The sequence below is a fragment of the Rana temporaria genome, chromosome 6, assembly GCF_905171775.1.
Source record: "Rana temporaria chromosome 6, aRanTem1.1, whole genome shotgun sequence".
In the NCBI taxonomy this organism is placed as follows: domain Eukaryota; kingdom Metazoa; phylum Chordata; class Amphibia; order Anura; family Ranidae; genus Rana; species Rana temporaria.
In genome coordinates this window covers 46,056,111-46,079,001 of record NC_053494.1, presented here as the reverse complement: position 1 = coordinate 46,079,001, position 22,891 = coordinate 46,056,111, and the positions used below count along the sequence as shown (strand labels likewise).

The following is a 22,891-nucleotide window of genomic DNA, read 5'->3' as shown; positions in this document are numbered from 1 at the left end:
TCCAGGAACGTGTGCAATGGGAATATGGAGTACCTTTTAGCAACTGACATGTCCCTCCCATGGTCCTGATTACACGGTCCACAAAGACCACACCCTTGATAGCAAAATAATACATCTTGTACAGACACTGTAATCTCTATGCATATCATGGGACAACGCCCACTTCATCAGGAGAAAGCCGCAATTGGTTTCTATGTGTAGCCGAGGAAAAAACAAGTCAGTAGAAAAATAAATTATATTCAACATTTAGTATGGAAATGAAAAACTGATTAAATTGATGTCCACGATGCATCATACAGCAATGGTCGGGGGTCAAACCGGTTATCATCGGGGCTGTAGCTCTCGGCATGGTATGCCGGCCTCAGGGCCGTCATTTTGTGCCCATTAATGGAGTACATCCTGAAGAAATGTTTCACTTTCTCAGCAACCTGAAATGAAAAAAAGGACAGAGACAAGAATGTCATTTGAAATCGGAAAAGGATGACAACTGGAAGGAGCACCGGGGATTTCACACAAAGGAAGCAATGCAACAGGATTCTTTTTAGCACAAGTACATGGATACACAGACACATAATCAGCAATATGAAATGTTGGGGTAACATTAACCACTTAAGCCCCAGACCATTTGGATGGCCAAAGACCAGGCTACTTTTTGCGATTCGGTACTGCGTCGCTTTAACTGACAAATGTGCGGTCGTGCGACGTGGCTCCCAAACAAAATTGATGTTGTTTTTTCCCCACAAATAGAGCTTTCTTTTGGTGGTATTTGATCACCTCAGCCATTCATAGAAAGCAATGTATTCTAGCAATAAATACAAAACTTCCACCGATTGGCCAAGTCAGAGGTTTTGACATCATCAGGCTGCCTCTCTTTAGAATACATCACTTTCTAAGAATGGCTGAGCACCAGGACTCAAGTCCTGCGGGAATGCGTGGGAACGGAGTCCCAGCTCTTTTTTCACAGCAGGAACGCAGTTCCCTTTGCAGGACTAGAGCAGCCGAGCCGCCCGAGCCAATCCTTCACTAAGTGACGATGCCCAGATCGAGTCACTGTCAGGGGCAGGCGAACCTTAGTAATCCTTTATGTTACTGCCCGCTTCCTGTATATGGATTCATCGCGTAGTGTGCGGGCATTCCGTCACTTCCTCGATGCCGCATTGTCTCCTGGGAGCTTTTGTCATTGTTCCCAGGAGACATTGCGGAGGTCTGCCGCAAGTTATCGCGGGATTTAGAAAGAACTTGCTTCTTTCTAAATCTACCTCCGCAATGTCTCCTGGGAACAATGACAAAAGCTCCCAGGAGACAATGCGGCATCGAGGAAGTGACGGAATACCCGCACACTACCCGATGAATCCATATACAGGAAGCGGGCAGTAACATAAAGGATTACCAAGGATCGAAAAAAAAAAGTGGTTTAGTAATCATGCATATGAGCGTATCATTTTTCTTTTTTTTGGTGGGGGAGAGGATCTTGGGTGGGAGTTCCCACACCTTTTCCCCCAGGACTTGACCCCTGCTGAGCACCAATCAGATAGGCTCTGCTGTGTTATGGGTATGAGACGGGGAGGTCTCAGCTTTAAAAAGGATCAGTCCACCCAAATCTGATATTTTAGTGTTAAAGACTGGAGTTAGAGATCGAGCAACTGATTCTTTATATTCTATATGGCCAAAAGTCTATGGACACTGTGACAGTATGCGAGGTGCGATACATGATCATAGGTACATTTCACCTCGCATACGTTCCATTATGAGAGACTGAACCGGAATCCATTCCGGGTTTTACAGCCTCTGGGCCTGGCTAGAATTCCGGTCCGGATGTTTGGGTCCACTGGAGTCCACAATCAGCTGGACTTTAAATGTCCAGGAAGAGAGCACAACAGGGCTCTGGCTTGAAACTCAGGAAGGGACCTGAGTGAGGGGAGCGCTGAGTGCTGGACTGAAAAGGTTTGCTTTACTGCATGTTTTGTGGGTGTCAGGGACTAGCCCCACACTGTATAGAGAGGAGATCCTGTTTGTTTAGTTTAGCGCCGGACGGCAAGGATTTAATTTACTGTTTCGTTTATTTTAATCTGCAAACCGTTTATAAATAAAATCTGGCATCCGCCAGACTTAAAAGAAAGTGCCTGCTTACAGACTGTGATTTCAGAAAAGGTGATCCCCACGAGCTAATCTCTCACACGTGGTGGATTCAGCGGGCACTTTTCTGAAAATGGAAGAAATATTAAAGGCCCTGCTACAGGCCAATGCAGCCCAGCGGGAAACCAACCGCCAAGTCGCAGAGGCCGCTACAGCACAACAGGCTGCCCAGCAGGAGATAAACCGCCAAGTCGCAGAGGCCGCTGCAGCACAACACCGCCAAGTCGCAGAGGCCGTTGCAGCACAACACGCTGCCCAGCAGGAGATGAACCGACAGTTCGCCGAAGCTCTGGTGGAACTGAAAAAGGGGTCCGCACCTCCGGTGTTAGCGGAACCAAAGATTGTACGTGCTTCCTACCACCTGCAAAAGATGACACCGGCGGATGATGTTGAGGCGTACATGGCGACTTTCGAGAGAGTCGCTGACCGCGAAGGATGGCCAAAAGAGCAGTGGGCGGGACTATTGGCCCCATTCCTAACAGGAGAACCCCAAAAGGCCTATTTTGACCTAGAACCAGATAAGGCCCAGGACTATGAGACTCTAAAGACAGAAATACTCGCACGCTTGGGTGTCACCATGGCAGTCCGGGCCCAGCGCGTGCATCAGTGGTCCTATTCCAGCAACAAGCCACCCCGGTCACAAATGTTTGACCTGGTCCACCTCACCAGGAAGTGGTTGCAGCCAGAGACTCTGACCAGCCCCCAGATTGTGGAGCGTGTGGTAATGAACCGGTACCTGCGTGCGCTCCCTGCTACCCTGAAAAAGTGGGTCGGACAGGGGGACCCCAACACTGCAGCCCAAATGGTGGACCTAGTGGAGAGGTACAGTGCTACTGAGGACTTGATAAACCCACCTACGCCCCACTTCGGTGTGTCTCGGGGTGCAAGATCTCCCAACGGTTCGGGTAAGACTGTTCCGGGGTTCAAGAGTTTGGGGAGAGTGGATAAGACTGTTGTTACAGCAGATGAGACTGTAGGTCCTAGACCTGGAGACTGGCCAAAGAAGCCAGGAAGGTTTTTGGGACCGGTAAGAGGACTGGGGGTAGGGCAAATACGGTGTTTTCGTTGCCATGCATTAGGCCATATTGCTGCAAACTGCCCTCTAAATGATGAACCTATGCAATGTGATTATGTTGATAGGGTAAGACGCATTTCTCTGTTTGCACAGGTCGCATGTGTTGCGACAAGTCAGAGTCGCCTTGAAAAACAAATGTGCGTTATTTCAATAGATGGCAAGCCTCTTACAGCCCTGCTAGACTCTGGTAGTGTGGTGACCTTAGTCAGGAGTGCGTGTGTAGACCCCGCAAAACTACACCCCAGTTGTATTGGGGTAATATGCATCCATGGGGACACTCGGGACTACCAGACAGCGGTGGTTGAGGTTGATACCCCCTGGGGCTGTGTAACACATTCAGTGGGGGTGGTACCTTCACTGCTCCATGAAGCCTTAGTGGGGAGAGACTTTCCTCATTTTTGGAAGTTATGGGAGAGTGAAGGGAGGCCCGTAGATAGCGCTCCCCCTACTGGGGAAACATGGGAACTCTCACCAGACCCGTTTTGCCAAAGGGAAGGGCATGCTGTTGGTGGGATCGAGGAGGCCGGAGATCCTCCACCATTCCCTGCCATGGCTGGGGAACCGGAGGACTTAGAAGCTAGCACCCAGCCTGAGGGTAACGAACAGGAAACCTCGCCTGACCCTGACATGGAGAGTAGCCAAAATGTGGTACCCGACTTGGAGGTCAGGAGGGAGGATTTCTGTACCGAGCAGCTGCGAGAGCCCACCCTCATGAATGCCAGGGAAAATGTTAAGGTGTTGGATGGGGAACCGGTGGATCCTAATTGGGTGGTGTCCTTTCCCTACATGGCAATTAAAAACAATTTGTTATATCGGGTGATAAAACATGGAGAGGAAGAGGTAGAACAGCTACTGGTTCCCAAACCCTTTCGCAGGGTGGTGCTAGACCTGGCTCATGGTCACGTAATGGGGGGACATCTCGGGGTCGAAAAAACCAGGGAGAGAATCACCCAAAGATTCTTCTGGCCCGGTTTGCATGCAGAGGTCAAGGAGTACTGTGAATCGTGCCCCGAGTGCCAAATGTCAGCACCATCGCCCCATTTTCGCAGCCCCCTTGTTCCTCTACCAATAATTGAGGTCCCCTTTGAAAGGATTGGCATGGACCTGGTGGGGCCGGTCGTGAAATCTGCCCGAGGTCACCAGCATATTCTGGTGATCCTGGACTATGCGACTCGCTATCCTGAGGCCATACCCTTGCGTAACACCTCCGCCAAGGTTATTGCCAAGGAATTAGTCCAGGTGTTTAGTCGAGTAGGGATCCCAAAAGAGATCTTGACCGATCAAGGCACCCCTTTTATGTCAAGGGTTACCAAGGAATTGTGTAGATTGTACAAAATCTCCCATCTCCGTACTTCTGTCTACCACCCCCAGACAGATGGTCTGGTCGAAAGGTTTAATAAAACATTGAAGAGTATGTTGAAAAAGGTGGTCGACAAGGATGGGAGAGACTGGGATTTTTTGCTACCATATCTCATGTTTGCCATACGAGAGGTTCCACAGGCCTCCACAGGCTATTCCCCCTTTGAGCTCTTGTATGGTAGGCATCCCAGGGGCCTGCTAGATATTGCTAAAGAAACGTGGGAAGGAGAGGTCAGTCCATATAGGAGCATCATAGAGCATGTCTCCTTGATGCAGGACCGAATCGCAGCCGTTCTGCCCCTAGTACGGGAACATATGGAGCGAGCCCAGGAGGCCCAAAGGAGGGTCTATAACCGGGGTGCCAAGGTCCGTACTTTCAACCCGGGGGACAGAGTGTTGGTACTGGTTCCCACGGTAGAAAGCAAGTTTTTAGCCAAGTGGCAGGGTCCCTTTGAGGTTGTCCAAAGGGTGGGGGAGGTAAACTACAAAGTCTACCAGCCAGGGAAAAGGAAACCACACCAAATTTACCATGTAAATCTCTTAAAGCCCTGGAAGGACCGAGAGACTTTACTGGCCACGTCCCCACTTCCAACAGACCGGATACCCGTGATACCTGACGTTCCCATCACGGATTCCCTGTCCGTAGCACAGCAAAGTGACGTTAGGGCATTCGTGCAGAAAAATAGAGACTTTTTCTCCCCCTTACCCGGACTGACCAACACGATCCAACATGACATAGTGACGGAACCAGGGGTTCGGGTAAATGTAAAACCATATAGAATTCCAGAGGCCCGGCGAGAGGCAGTTGCGTAAGAAATAAAAAATATGTTAGAGTTGGATGTGATCGAGGAGTCTCACAGTGAGTGGTCAAGTCCCATAGTGCTGGTCCCAAAACCTGATGGCAGTATTAGGTTTTGTAATGATTTTAGAAAACTTAACAGTGTGTCCAAATTTGACGCCTACCCGATGCCCCGGGTCGACGAACTTGTGGACAGGTTGGGACAGGCTCGCTACATAACGACCCTAGACCTAACGAAAGGTTATTGGCAGATACCGCTTACTGAATTGGCCAAGGAGAAGACTGCCTTTTCCACTCCTGAGGGCTCGTTTCAGTATAAGCGGATGCCGTTTGGTCTGCACGGAGCCCCTGCATCATTCCAGCGAATGATGGACAAAATTTTGAGACCACATCGCTCGTATGCAGCGGCGTACTTGGACGATGTGGTCATCCACAGCCCAGATTGGGAATCGCACCTGCTCCGTGTACAAGCGGTCGTAGATTCCCTTAGGGAAGCACGTCTCACGGCCAATCCAAAGAAATGTGCCATAGGCCTGGAGGAGGCCAAATACCTTGGGTACATTATTGGCCGGGGGATGGTCAAGCCGCAGACCAATAAGATTGAGGCAATTCAAAAATGGCCCCAACCAGTCAATAAAAAACAAGTGAGGGCCATCCTGGGCATTACGGGGTATTACAGGCGTTTTATACCCAATTTTGCCACCATTGCCGCCCCCTTGACCGATCTAACGAAGGGTAAGGGGTCGGTCATGGTCAAATGGAACCCCGAAGCCGAGGGGGCATTTCAGAAGTTAAAACAGGCTCTTTGTATGGTACCCGTACTAGTAACCCCGGATTTTAGCCAGGAGTTTGTTATACAGACGGATGCCTCTGAGGTGGGACTAGGGGCCGTACTGTCACAGATCAGGGATGGTGAGGAGCACCCAGTGGTATACCTGAGCAGGAAGCTGAACAAGCACGAGAAAAATTATGCCATCGTAGAAAAGGAGTGTCTCGCCATTAAGTGGGCCTTAGACTCCCTGAGGTATTACCTACTGGGGAGGTCATTTAAGCTGGTCACAGACCATGCTCCCCTGAAGTGGATGTGTGATAACAGGGAGAAAAATGCTCGTGTGACAAGGTGGTTCCTGGCTCTACAGCCTTTTAAATTTACGGTGGAGCACAGGCCAGGGAAGCTCCAAAATAATGCAGATGCCCTCTCCCGTGTGCACTGTATGGTTGGGTCAAGTGCTCAGCCGCAGGGGCTTGAGCAGAGGGGGAGGATATGTGACAGTATGCGAGGTGCGATACATGATCATAGGTACATTTCACCTCGCATACGTTCCATTATGAGAGACTGAACCGGAATCCATTCCGGGTTTTACAGCCTCTGGGCCTGGCTAGAATTCCGGTCCGGATGTTTGGGTCCACTGGAGTCCACAATCAGCTGGACTTTAAATGTCCAGGAAGAGAGCACAACAGGGCTCTGGCTTGAAACTCAGGAAGGGACCTGAGTGAGGGGAGCGCTGAGTGCTGGACTGAAAAGGTTTGCTTTACTGCATGTTTTGTGGGTGTCAGGGACTAGCCCCACACTGTATAGAGAGGAGATCCTGTTTGTTTAGTTTAGCGCCGGACGGCAAGGATTTAATTTACTGTTTCGTTTATTTTAATCTGCAAACCGTTTATAAATAAAATCTGGCATCCGCCAGACTTAAAAGAAAGTGCCTGCTTACAGACTGTGATTTCAGAAAAGGTGATCCCCACGAGCTAATCTCTCACAACACCTTGTCATCACACCTATATGAGCTTGTTGGTCATCCCATTCCAAAACCATAGTTTCCACCTACAGCCATTACATCCTACACTCTTCTGGAAAGGTTGTCCAGTGGAGGAAGCCTGTGGAAATGTGTGCCCATTCAGCCAAAATACATTTGTGAGGACAGTTAGTGATGTTGGATGAACCGACCTGGCTTGCAATCTGCTTTCCAATTCCCAATGGTGATCGGTGGGGTTGAGGTCGGGGCTCTGAATAGGACACTCAAGTTCCTCCACACCAAACCATGTCTTCATGAAGCTGGCATTGTACACAGGGGTACAGTCATGCTGGACCAGACAATGGCCTTCCCCAAACTGTTACCACAAGGTTGGGAGTGCAGAGTTGTCTAAAATGACTTTGTAATCGCCTCTTTAGGACTGCCCACCCGCTTTGTACTGTGGACAGGCGGCTCCTAAAGACACCATGTACCTGTACGTCGCTGGCCTCTTGTGGGTACAGCGCCCGCAGGGAGAAGGAACAAAAAGATATTTAGTAAAAAGCAGCACATAATACTGTACACACATTAACACTGCTTAGGCACACTCTAAACCCTGTGATTAATCAGAGAGGTTAACCCCTTCCCAGCCAGTGTCATTAGTACAGTCACAGTGCATAGTATCATCACCGATCACTGTATTAGTGCCACTGGTGATGTCAGTCAGTTCCCACCCAGTTTCAGTTACTGTCAGATTGTCTGACACACTATCACAGTCCTGCCATCACCACCATTATAAACAGGGCAAAGAAAAAAAAACAAAAAACAAACACAAGCTTACTTACCGACCAGCTCGCAGACAACCAAATCAACCTGTCTAACAGTATGCATTAAAAACCAGGCTTTAGTCTGCACACATTTTTAAATGCATGCGTAAGCTACAGATTCTCGTCAAGGCACCCTGGTATCTGTAGTCCCCATCACCAACTTATAAGTGACTCCACAGTGGAAGCACATGCATTCAGATGATAGGTGGAGGCAATGGCATAGCGTGGGTTGTCAGCGCCCGGGACAAGGCAAATCATTTGCGCCCCCAAACCTGCGGACTTTCGCACTCCCCGAGTCCCTTTCCTTCCTACAATAGTACTGACCTACCTGATTCCTACACCAACCTACCTGACCACTAATCTACCCGATTCCTATACTGACCTACATGGTTCCTATAGTGACACACTAACCTACCTGATTCCTATACTGACCACTACACTGACCCTTACACTAACCTACCCGATTCCTACAATCAACCACTAGACCGACCTACCCGATTCCTACAATCAACCACTGCACCGACCTACCCGATTCCTATACTGACCACTACACAATACACCGACCTTTCATTCCTTACACCAACATCGAACACTACTGTACACACTGACCTACCCGATTCCTATACAATACACTATCCACCGACCACTACACTACACATCACCCGATTCCTATACTGACCACTACACAATACACTATCCACAATACACTACACACACCATACTGACCCTTACACTAACCTACCCGATTCCTACATCGACCGCTACACTACACACCACACTAACCTACCCGATTCCTATACTGACCACTACACAATACACTGACCTATCTCATTGCTTACACTAACCTACCTGATTCCTACAAGCGACCACACCACACTAACCTACCCGATTCCTATACTGACCACCGGGCTTTGACAAATTTGCTTGGAATCTAGGAGCCAGCTAAAAAAGTTAGGAGCCAGAAAACGCGCCCCGTCCCGACGAGCTTGCGCGCAGAAGCGAACACTAACGTGAGTAGCGCTCACATATGTAAACGGTATTCAAACCACACGTGAGGTATCGCCGCGATCGTTAGAGCGAGAGCAATCATTCTAGCCCTAGACCACTTCTGTAACTCAAAACATGCAACCTGTAGAATTTTTTAAACGTCGCCTATGGAGATTTTAAAGGGTAAATGTTTGTCGGCATTCCACGAGCGGACGCAATTTTGAAGCGTGACATGTTGGGTATCAATTTACTCAGCGTAACATTATCTTTCACAATTTAAAGAAAAATTGTGATAACTTTACTGTTGTCTTATTTTTTAATTAAAAAAAAAAGTGTATTTTTTCCCAAAAAAATTGCGCTTGTAAGACCGCTGCGCAAATACGGTGTGACAGAAAGTATTGCAACGATCGCCATTTTATTCTCTAGGGTGTTAGAATTAAAAATATATATAATGTTTGGGGGTTCTAATTAGAGGGAAGGAGATGGCAGTGAAAAATGAATTGCTATAGAAAGTGAAAAAATGCGCATACCAAAACAGCAGGTTCTAGAACAGCAGCAACTCAAAAATGTTATACAACATAAAAACAGATAATATGAATGGGAGTTGCGCTAAAAAAAGGGGTATATGGGTGACCATATGAAAAAATAAAAAAGTTGTGCTAAAGACACCTCTTAATGATGACCCCAAGGTCAACTGTATACAAAGTCCCAATATGTGTACACATGTAACAAGGAAGAAAACAAACGTGTATAAATCCAAAAAGAATAAATGAGTTCAATTCTGTGGATAATGCTGGATCAAATCTTGTGGATAATGCTGGATCTGTATCCGGGTAAACACATTCAAGCTGACCCTTACCAGAAATATAGATCCCAAGGATCAAAATGAGCCATCCACGATGTAAACAATGAAAGATCCAATCTGGATTGTTGCAGAAACTCCAACTTCAAAGGACTCGGCCCAGTAAAAAAGAAAAACAAAGAAAACAATAGTGCAAAAAAGTATGGTGAACGGACACTCTGGCTAACTCCCAGTGACTAGTAATAACAGACACTGTGAAAAGAAGAGGGGGCACCACCACCAGAAAGAACACACTGACCCTTACCGGAACTAGGAGACCCTCTAGGGATCAATATTGCATAGTAGTGTGTTAACGGTAATCGGCAGAGAAGCGTTCTCAGAGGTCCTTTAAATCCAGGGATCGGGTAGCCAGGTCACATAAAAAATATTAAAAAATGAATTGCTGTTTAACTTGTAATGCCAACGGCCACCACCAGATGGCACCAGCTCACAGAAGGAAGAGCTTGGGACTTCACAAGGCCGCAAAGCCGCGGCCTCAAACATCGGCTGTCGCGGGCCTGCCGCGATCACGAGGTGGGGGCGCACGGAGATACGCGATCGCGGTGGGCCCGCGGCGGCCGGTAATTGAGGCAGCGATGCCACGGGCGCCAGGTCACAATTTGTCGCAATTACGACCTGGCGCCCGGATATTGTCGACCCTTGCTGACCACTATAACTACACACTAACCGCTACACTACACACTGACCTACCTGATTCCTATACAATATACTATACACATCACCCGATTCCTATACTGACCACTACACCACCCACTATACTATACTATACACTGACCACTACACACCACATTGACCTACCTGATGCCTATACTGACCACACTGACCGCTACACAATACTCTACCCACAGACCAATAAACACCACACTACACACACTGACCACTACACTAACCTACCTGATTCTTATACTGACCACTACACAAACTACACTATCCACCACACACACACACACAGCACTGGTGTCAGCAAACGCATCATTAACCCCCAGCAAAACGCATTATTAACCCCCAGCACTGGTGTAAGCAGACGCATTATTAAAGTGGAGGTTCACCCAAAAAATCTATTTTTAACACTAGATTGGGCCTAATTACGGGAAGCAGAATCGGGTGTTTTATTTAAAATCAATGCAGTACTTACCGTTTTACAGATAGATGCTCTCCGCCGCTTCCGGGTATGGGCTGCGGGACTGGGCGTTCCTATTTGATTGACAGCCTTCCGACCGTCGCATACAGCGCGTCACCAGTTTCCGAAAGTAGCCGAACGTCGGTGCGCAGGCGCCGTATAGAGCCGCACCGACGTTCGGCAACTCGTGACGCGCTGTATGCGACCGTCGGAAGGCTGTCAATCAAATAGGAACGCCCAGTCCCGAAGATCATACCCGGAAGCGGCGGAGAACATCTATCTGTAAAACGGTAAGTACTGCATTGATTTTAAACAAAACACCCGATTCTGCTTCCCGTAATTAGGCCCAATCTAATGTTAAAAAATTGTTTTCGGGTGAACTCCCGCTTTAACCCCCAGCAAACGCATTATTAACCATCAGGGCACAGATCTAGCCCCCCCCCCCCCCCCCCCCGCCTTCAGGCCATTTATAACCGGTCCGCGGGCCGGTACTTTGAGAGCCCTGCTCATGAGCATCAGGAGTGGGAAATTTTAATTTTTTTTATTTGGTGGTATTTTTTGGTAGTAATAAATAAATAAATATTCAGTCAATATAAAGAAGGATTTTTCTTTAACTAATAATAAATAAAAACAATAAGGACATTTTCCTGGCCCTACAAAGGGTACAAACAACAAATAATGCTCACATATGAGACACATCAGGAGTGCGATTTTTCTTTCTTGAGAAGGTCATGGTAATGACATAAAATATACTATAAAACTAATCACTTAAGGACCGCCTAACGTTGGCAGAATGGCACGGCTGGGCACAGGTAGGTTGCCCTTTAATTGTTCAGCCATTGGTCACGCGAGCGTCGCCTGCAGCGCTCTTGCAACCCGGTCCGAAGATCCGTGACCCCATCGCCGCCGGTGTTCAGGAGCTGAAGAACGGGGAGAGGCGAGTGTAAACACACCTTCCCCGTTCTTCTCTGTGGCAGTGTCACTGATCATCTGTTCCCCGTTATAGGGAATGGCGATCAGTGATGTCACACGTCCTGCCACGCCCCCCTACAGTAAGAATCACTCCCTTAGGACACACTTAACCCCTTAGCGCCCCCTCCTGGTTAACCCCTTCACTTCCATTGTAATTTTCACAGTCATTAGTGCATTTTTATGCCACTTTTTGCTGTGAAAATGACAATGGTCCCAAAAATGTGTAAAAAAAAAAGTGTCTGATGTGTCCGCCATAACAAGGTGTATAAAGCCCCATACACACCATCAGATTTTCTGCAGAATTTGGTCTTCAGATTTATCAAAACCATGTAGTGCGAGGGCCTGCCTGATTGCATATAAATTGAAACTCTTAATTAAGGTTTGACCTCATATTATATGGTTTTGGTAAATCTGAAGACAAAAATCTGCAGAAAATCTGATGGTGTGTATGGGGCTTTAGTCACCTGAGGTACCTCAAGATTTAGCATTCTTTTAACCACTTCACTACCGCACATAGTCATACGACGTCCACACAGGGGATCTCCCATCCCGGGTGGGCGTCATATATGATGTCCTGGGCTTTGTGCGGTGATATCTGAATGATGGGTGCAGCTAGAGGCATCATTCAGATATCATTCTTTCGTCCCGGCGATTCTGTGCACCATAAGAACGATCATAGCGGCAGTTCCGCCGCTTGATCATTCTTATAGGCGGCAGGTGGGGACGTCCCGCCGCCATCCGGTGCTTCTCTGGGCTCTCCCGTGCCATGACATCACGCCCGGGTACTTGGAAGTAAACAAAGCCGCGATTGCGGCTAGTAAGCATGAGATCGATAAAAAAAAATCACAATCTAATGCTTTCCAGCCTGGAGGAGAGATGGGGGGGGTCTTATTGACCCCCATCTCGCCATAAAGAAAACCTGTCACACACCTTTCCTATTACAAGGGATGTTTACAAAAAATAATAAAACAATAATAAAATAAAAAAATGCCCCTGTCCCCAGTAGCTCGCACGCAGAAGCATACACACACACACACGCAAGTCCCACCGACATATGTAAGCGCCGTTCAAACCACATATGTGAGGTATTGCCGCGTGCGTTAGAGGGGGGGGTTCCAGAGATCAGACACACCGGAGGGGGGGCGCCACAGATAAGATACGCCGGAGGGGGGGCACAGATATCAGACACGCAGGAGGGGGGGGCACAGATATCAGACACGCGGGAGGGGGGGGCAGAGATCAGACGCACAGGAAGGGGGAGTGGAATCAGACGCACAGGAGGGGGGGGGAATCAGACGCACAGGAGGGGGGGGGAGGGAATCAGACGCACAGGAGGGGGGGGGAGGGAATCAGACGCACAGGAGGGGGGGGGGAAATCAGACGCACAGGAGGGGGGGGGGAAATCAGACGCACAGGAGGGGGGGGGGGAAATCAGACGCACAGGAGGGGGGGGGGGGGGTAAATCAGACGCACAGGAGGGGGGGGGGAATCAGACGCACAGGAGGGGGGGGGAATCAGACGCACAGGAGGGGGGGGGGAATCAGACGCACAGGAGGGGGGGGGAAATCAGATGCACAGGAGGGGGGGGGGGGGGGAAATCAGACGCACAGGAGGGGGGGGGGGAAATCAGACGCACAGGAGGGGGAAATCAGACGCACAGGAGGGGGGGGGGGAAATCAGACGCACAGGAGGGGGGAAATCAGACGCACAGGAGGGGGGGGGGGAATCAGACGCACAGGAGGGGGGGGGAAATCAGACGCACAGGAGGGGGGGGGGGAATCAGACGCACAGGAGGGGGGGGGAATCAGACGCACAGGAGGGGGGGGGGGAAATCAGACGCACAGGAGAGGGGGAAATCAGACGCACAGGAGAGGGGGAAATCAGACGCACAGGAGGGGGGGGGGGGAATCAGACGCACAGGAGGGGGGGGGGGAAATCAGACGCACAGGAGAGGGGGAAATCAGACGCACAGGAGGGGGGGGGGAATCAGACGCACAGGAGGGGGGGGGAATCAGACGCACACGAGGGGGGGGGGGGGAATCAGACGCACAGGGGGGGGGGGGGGAATCAGACGCACAGGGGGGGGGGGGAGAATCAGACGCACAGGAGGGGGAAATCAGACGCACAGGAGGGGGGGGGGAATCAGACGCACAGGGGGGGGGGGGAATCAGACGCACAGGAGAGGGGGAAATCAGACGCACAGGAGGGGGGGGAAATCAGACACACAGGGGGGGGGGGAATCAGACGCACAGGAGGGAGGGGGGGGAGATCAGAGATCTTATTGTCGGGATGACTCCACCAACAATCACAGGAACGTCTCACACACAATATTTCTGGTGATCGGCCAGCTTGGAGCGGCGGTGACATTTCGCGGTTTGGGATCCGGTGTGAAATCCGGTGTTTTTGTGGCACACAAAGGAGACTCTCTCTTCAGGGATAGAAATGTGACACCTCTCTGAGAATGGAGATTTGTGTGGAGGACGCGGCGTTAGTCGCCATCAAACTGGCAAAACGCACCAAGATCTACTTTGCGGCATTTGTGGCCTGTAGGGCCGCCCATGGAGATCAGTGATTGGATGGTGAGGAGTCACTGCCCTGGAACCAGCATGTCCATAACAAGGCGAGATCTGTGACCCCTCCCCCATTACTTCCATAGGACCTTCCCAGCCCCGCCTCCTACAGCCCAGCGACCAATCACCGGGCTCAACACTGTCATCAGGGGAGGGGCTTAGCTGGGGCATTGAAACCGACACGACAGGTATACAGGATAGCCCAGGACAGATCAGAGGGGTATATATACATGACAGGTATACAGGATAGCCCAGGACAGATCAGAGGGGAATATATACACATGACAGGTATACAGGATAGCCCAGGACAGATCAGAGGGGAATATATACACATGACAGGTATACAGGATAGCACAGGACAGATGGGAATATATACATGACAGGTATACAGGATAGCACAGGACAGATCAGAGGGGAATATCTACACATGACAGGTATACAGGATAGCACAGGACAGATCAGAGGGGAATATCTACACATGACAGGTATACAGGATAGCACAGGACAGATCAGAGGGGAATATCTACACGACAGGTATACAGGATAGCTCAGGACAGATCAGAGGGGTATATATATACACATGACAGGTATACAGGATAGCACAGGACAGATCAGAGGGGTATATATACATGACAGGTATACAGGATAGCACAAGACAGATCAGAGGGGTATATATACACATGACAGGTATACAGGATAGCACAGGACAGATCAGAGGGGAATATATACATGACAGGTATACAGGATAGCACAGGACAGATCAGAGGGGAATGTATACATGACAGGTATACAGGATAGCACAAGACAGATCAGAGGGGTATATATACACATGACAGGTATACAGGATAGCACAGGACAGATCAGAGGGGTATATATACACATGACAGGTATACAGGATAGCACAGGACAGATCAGAGATGAATATATACACACACACACATACACACATGACAGGTATACAGGATAGCACAGGACAGATCAGAGGGGAATGTATACACATGACAGGTATACAGGATAGCTCAGAGGGGAATATATACACGACAGGTATACAGGATAGCACAGGACAGATCAGAGGGGAATGTATACAGGACAGATCATGTATTAGAGTGTAAGCTCTTAGTGTAAAGTCACACACTGGAGAGATATGAATGGTGTATAATAATAATAATAATAAATGACACACAGAGGAGGGGGAGGGGAGATCTCTCACACACAGCCCCTTACCGGGAAGACATGGTTGGCCCTCCTCTGTTCTTCCTCCGGAGATCTCCGCACTCCTCATGTCACAGCCAGCCTTCCCTCACTGCACAGAGGTGCTCTCTTGTGCCACCTGCAGGCTGGAGGGAGGAGAAATCCTAATCCTCTCTTCAGCTGCCGAGTCTCGTGCCAGCATACATTGTGGATCGGCGGGACGTCACAGCGCAGCGCGTGCTGGTGGATGAGTCATAAACCGCTCGCCTGACACCGGCGCCATTTTGAGGCAGTATTCGGACGAGGGAGCGTCTTCTACTCACTTGTTTTCGAACAGGACAGGACAGCGCTCCAGGTGGAATCATCCGAGTACTACAACCACAGCGACTTCACTAATCTATCGGAGAGAAAGTAAGTGTCATTATTTTCCATGTAACCTTACAGGTGAGGCCGGGCAGTGATGTTCGGGGGGGGGGACATTGGGGGGTAGGCAGTGTGGAATGATCGCAGCAATCATAATGATCGCCACTCCTACACTGTCCCAGCTTTGTGATAATCACAAGTTCATGGGGGGAGGGCGGTGCTTGTCTCCCCAGTCATCCAATCAGGTCAGGCTGTCCCTCGGGGCAGGGGTGTCACCCCCTCCATCACCATAGACCCCCCCCCTCTCTCCTAATTATGCTTCCCCAATCTGTCATTATAATACCCTATACTACCCCAATCCATCATTATAATACCCTATACTAGCCCAACCCATCATTATAATACCCTATACTACCCCAACCCATCATTATAATACCCTATACTACCCCAATCCATCATTATAATACCCTATACTACCCCAACCCATCATTATAATACCCTATACTACCCCAATCTGTCATTATAATACCCAATACTTCCCCAACCCATCATTATAATACCCTATACTAGCCCAATCCATCATTATAGTACACTATACTACCCCAATCCATCATTATAATACCCTATACTACCCCAATCCATCATTATAATACCCTATACTACCCCAACCCATCATTATAATACCCTATACTACCCCAATCTGTCATTATAATACCCAATACTTCCCCAACCCATCATTATAATACCCTATACTAGCCCAATCCATCATTATAATACCCTATACTACCCTATACTACCCCAATCCATCATTATAATACACTATACTACCCCAACCCATCATTAAAGTACACTATACTACCCCAATCCATCATTATAATACACTATACTACCCTATACTACCCCAATCCATCATTATAATACACTATACTACCCCAATCCATCATTATAGTACCCTGCACTATACCAACCCATCATTATAATACCCTCTACTACCCCAACCCATCATTATAATACCCTGTACTACCCCAACCCATCATTATAATACCCTGTACTACCCCAATCCATCATTATAATACCCTATACTACCCCAATCCATCATTATAGTACCCTATACTACCCCAATCCATCATTATAGTACCCTATACTACCCCAATCCATCATTATAGTACCCTATACTACCCCAATCCATCATTATAATACACTATACTACCCTATACTACCCCAATCCATCATTATAATACACTATACTACCCCAATCCATCATTATAGTACCCTGCACTATACCAACCCATCATTATAATACCCTGTACTACCCCAACCCATCATTATAATACACTATACTACCCCAACCCATCATTATAGTACCCTATACTACCCCAATCCATCATTATAATACCCTATACTACCCCAATCCATCATTATAGTACCCTATACTACCCCAATCCATCATTATAATACACTATACTACCCTATACTACCCCAATCCATCATTATAATACACTATACTACCCCAATCCATCATTATAGTACACTATACTACCCCAATCCATCATTATACTACCCCAATCCATCATTATAATACCCTATACTACCCCACTCCATCATTATAATACACTATACTACCCCAATCTGTCATTATAATACCCTATACTATACCAACCCATCATTATAATACCCTATACTACCCCAACCCGTCATTATAATACCCTATACTACCCCAACCCGTCATTATAATACCCTATACTACCCCACTCCATCATTATAATACACTATACTACCCCAATCTGTCATTATAATACCCTATACTATACCAACCCATCATTATAATACCCTATACTACCCCAACCCATCATTATAATACCCTATACTATACCAACCCATCATTATAATACCCTATACTACCCCAACTCGTCATTATAATACACTATACTACCCCAACTGTCAGATTCAACGTGTGCGTCATATATTGTCCTTGTTAAAGGAAAAAAATGTTTTGCCTAAAATTAATGTCTGCAAGGTAGACAAACAGAATAGTGTAATGATTCTGTTAAAAAACGAGTAAATACCTATTAAATTCCTTCATCCATATCACCTCAGGCGTTCTAGTTTCTGTTCTCTCATTCACTTCCTGGTTTGCGGCGCTCGTTCATGTAAGAACTACATTTCCCAGTATGCATTGCGGCACGCCCAGTAATTCACACCTCCTTGAAGTCTCTAACACGTAGAGAGCGTCCTGCCGCACAGATGTAGTTCCCAGGAGGAGGCGAGCACATCACTGACCACCGCAGTAAAGCCTCCCATCACGGTGGTCAGTAACAATCAGACAAGCAGGAAGTGAACAGAACAGGGAAGAAATAGAGCAACTTCTGAGCAAAAACGCCTTCTTAACAAGGACAATATATGACGCAGACGTTAAATCTGACAGTTCCCCCGAGCGGGCTCATTGCAGAGTAAGGCTGCTTTCACACTGGGGAGCTTTGCAGGCGCTATTGCGCTAAAAATGGCGCCTACAAAGCTCCCTAAAACAGCCTCTGCTGTCTCTCCAGTGTGAAAACCCAGAGGGGCAGAGGCAAATTTACAGCAAGTCTGGGTCCAACTATTGGCCCAGATATCCCATCAATTTAAAATAGCGCCCCCATCTTTGGGAGCAGGGCGCTACACAAGCGCACTTTTTTGGGGGAAAGAAATTACTTTTTTCAATTAAAAAATAAGACAACAGTAACGTTAGCCCAATTTTTTGTTTTATTTTTATATTCAGAAAGATAATGTTACGCCGAGTAAATTGATACCCAACATGTCACGCTTCAAAGTTGCGCCCGCTCCATAGGCGACATTTAAAAAATTCTACAGGTTGCATGTTTTGAATTACAGAGGAGGTCTAGGGCTAGAATTATTGCTCTCGCTCTAATGATTGCAGCAATACCTCACATGTGTGGTTTCATATGCAGCCGCTGCTCACGTATGCTCAAAATATATTGTCCTAAATTGATGAAAAAGTTTGTTTTTTTAAAACATTTTTTGGGGATATTTATTATAGCAAAAAGTAAGAAATATTGTTTTTGTTTCAAAATGTACACAAATAAAAACCGCAGAGGTCATTAAATACCACCAAAAGAAAGCTCTATTTGTTGGAAAAAAAGGACGTCAATTTTGTTTGGGTACAGCGTTGCACGACCGCGCAATTGTCAGTTAAAGTGACGCAGTGCCGTATCGCAAAAAATGGCCTGGTCATTAACCACTTCCATACAGGGCATTTTCACCCCTTCCTGCCCAGACCAATTTTTAGTTTTCAGCGCTGTCGCATTTTAAATGACAATTGCACGGTCGTGCGACGTGGCTCTCAAACAAAATTGACGCCCTTTTTTTCCCACAAATAGAGCTTTCTCTTGGTGGTATCTGATCACCTCTGCAGTATTTATTTTTTGCGCTATAAACAAAAGAAGAGCGACAATTTTGAAAAAAACACAATATCTTGTAATTACTTTTTGATTTAATAAATGTCATAATTTAAAAAATAAAATACAATTTCTTTCCTCAGTTTAGGCCGATACGTATTCTTCTACATATTTTTGGTAAAAAAAATATCGCAATAAGCGTATTTGATCGGTTTGCGCAAAAGTTCTAGCATCTACAAAATAGGGAATATAATTATGGCATATTTTTTTTTTTTTACTAGTAATGGCGGCGAGCTGCGATTTTTATTGTGACCGTGACAGTGCGGCGGACATATCGGACACTTTTGACACATTTTTGTGACCATTCACATTTATACATACAGATTAGTGCTATAAAACTGCACTGATTACTGTGTAAATGTGACTGGCAGGAAAGGGGTTAACACTAGGGGGCGCTGAAGGGGTTAATATGTTTCCTAAAGTGTGTTCTAACTGTAGGGGGGATGGGACTCACAAGGGGAGGAGACCGATGTGTGTTCCTCTTTACTGGGAGCACACATAGGTCTCCTCACCGCTGACAGGACATGGATCTGTGTTTTTACACACACAGATCCATGGTTCTGCCGTGATTGCGGGCAATCGCGGGTGCCCGGCGGACATCGTGGCCGCCGGGCACGCGCACCGGGTCCCGAGCAATAATAATTTTACAATGACTTGGCAGGGAAAGTGTTAAGCACTTAAACCCCCTTCCTAACCAGACCAATTCTCAGCTTTCGGTGCTCTCACATTTTATCTCGCACGGTATTTGCGCAGCAATTTTCTAACATGTTTTTTTGGGGGGGGGGGGGGGGACAGTTTTGTGCTTAAAGAGCAAAACCGTAAAGTTGGCCCAATGTTTTTGCATAATGTGAAAGATGAAGTTACGCCGAGTAAACAGATACCTAACATGTCACCCTTCAAAATTGCACATGCTCGTGGAATGGCGCCAAATTTCGCTACTTAAAAATCCCCATAGGCGACGCTTTAAATTTTTTTTTTTTTACTGGTTACATGTTTTGAGTTACAGAGGAGGTCTAGGGCAACAATTATTGCTCTCGCTCTAACGTTCGTAGCGATACCTCACATGTGTGGTTTGAACACCATTTTCATATGTGGGCGGGACTTACGTATGCGTTCACTTCTGCATGTGAAAAAAATAAAAATTACACCAAAATACCACAAAAAAAAGAAAAAAAAATAGAAAATAAAAAATGTTTTACTTACCAGAAATTGCGGTTGCTAGGCGGATCTTCCTAATCTGCCTCTTTCTAGTCCGCGGCTGGTCTTCATCCTTGCGTTGTCTTCTGGGGAATGGTGCGCGCTGCCTTCTGGGAACTGTGTGTATCCCAGAGATCAGCCGCCCATTCATACGGCACCGTGAGACTCGCGCATGCCCAGTAGGAAACGGGCAGTGAAGCCGCAAGGCTCCACTACCTGTTTCCCTTAGTGAGGATGGCGGCGCCAGGACCTGCCACGATCAAGGGATCGGCCTCAGGGGGCCGACATCGCAGGCACCTAGGACAGGTAAGTGTCCTTATTAAAAGTCAGCAGCTGCAGTGTTTGTAGCTGTTGACTTAAAAAATAAATAAATTGCAGGTGGAACCCCGCTTTAAGTTGCTGCAGAGAGGAGCACAGAACATTGTTCTGCAATTACTCTTAATCACCCCACCGTCTGATTCGCCTGCTGTCCGGGCCCCCTACAGGAGAACCGTGGTCCAACCCTGATGGCGGCCCTGCTCAGGATCATTCAGTGACGCAGTATGAAGTCACCTACAATAATAAGTTATTAAGAATTACACCCAGCATACAGAATAAGAGAAGTGGTACTGTGCAAGGTCCATACATACAGAATAAGAACTGATACCGAGAATTGCACTCGGCATACAGGACAAGAGAAGTTGTACTGTGTAGGGTTGATACATACAGAATAAGAACAGATACTGAGAATTATGCTCAACATACCCAGCCATTTAAATAACCATAGTACAGTTTAATTGTATGTAAAATCTTTAAAATTATATAACATTTATTTGGCTACAGTGTTACATGACCAAAGTATTCCCAGTCAGTGTCCGGGCCTGAAAAGTTGGTATGAGATGTGTGATGTCATAGTGGGCTGAAGTTGTTTCATATCATTCCTGCACTGGGAGCTGATCGAGTCACATTGTGTTTCCTGCGATTATTAGCATTTTAATTCAAATATATTTCCATTATCATATTAATATTATTATTATTATTATTATTATTATTATTATTGTATATTTTACTATTAATAATTTTTTTTTTTTTTTCTTTTTCAGGTACAGCGGCATTAAGATGCCACGTCCTTCTCGACGCCGGGCAAGTGGAAGGCGATCGCACCAGGAGGGAGGAGTGGATCCGATCGCCCACCGGACGAGAGGACAGCTTCGGAGGAGAAGAGAGGACGCGGCCAGGGATCAGCACCCAGTGCCTCTGAGACCACCGGCAATGGAGGACGCCGCCAGGGATCAGCACCCAGTGCCTCTGAGACCACCGGCAATGGAGGACGCTGCCAGGGATCAGCACCCAGTGCCTCTGAGACCACCGGCAATGGAGGACGCTGCCAGGGATCAGCACCCAGTGCCTCTGAGACCACCGGCAATGGAGGACGCCGCCAGGGATCAGCACCCAGCGCCTCCGAGACCACCGGCAATGGTGGACGCCGCCAGGGATCAGCACCCAGCGCCTCCGAGACCACCGGCAATGGTGGACGCCGCCAGGGATCAGCACCCAGCGCCTCCGAGACCACCGGCAATGGAGCAGCCTACCTGTTCCATTTGCCTCTGTGAGTATGGTGCAGAGGACTCTATAGAAATAAACTGTACTCACAGGTTCCACTCTCCTTGTATCCACAGGTGGCTTGACCAAAGCCCGACTTGTCCCGTGTGCCGAACATTTATTCCAAGTTGGTACGTGGCTCCACATGAAGGCGGTCTGATCATTATTGCTGTCGTGGGCATTGATGAAAATGGAGCCCCCATCCAGGTTTTCCGGAATGTATATTAATCTCTTTCAGATCCCCTGAAAACATCATGGGGTAATGTATACCAACATGTACATTTTCTGCTTACAGTAGATGATGTCTAGACAAAAAAAAATATTCTTGACCATTACTACAGAAAAGGAGTCGCGTCACCTGATTGAACTAACACCTCTCAGGTGAACACTCCAGACCATTATTACCGAAAAGGAGTCACTTCACCTGATTGAACTAACACCTCTCAGATGAACACTCCAGACTATTATTACCGAAAAGGAGTCACTTCACCTGATTGAACTAACACCTCTCAGGTGAACACTCCAGGCTATTATTACCGAAAAGGAGTCGCGTCACCTGATTGAGCTAACACCTCTCAGATGAACACTCCAGACTATTATTACCGAAAAGGAGTCGCGTCACCTGATTGAACTAACACCTCTCAGGTGAACACTCCAGGCTATTATT

The 22,891-nt window shown here is 47.5% G+C and overlaps 1 long non-coding RNA gene across 1 annotated transcript; it reads right to left on the bottom strand.

The window, feature by feature from the left end:
* Nucleotides 1-219: 219 nt before the first annotated feature.
* LOC120942628 lies at nucleotides 220-15,951 on the bottom strand. Its single transcript, XR_005750204.1, has 2 exons — nucleotides 15,662-15,951; nucleotides 220-428 (listed from the first exon to the last, which is right to left on the bottom strand). It is a non-coding gene; the product is annotated as an uncharacterized LOC120942628 (long non-coding RNA).
* Nucleotides 15,952-22,891: the final 6,940 nt, after the last annotated feature.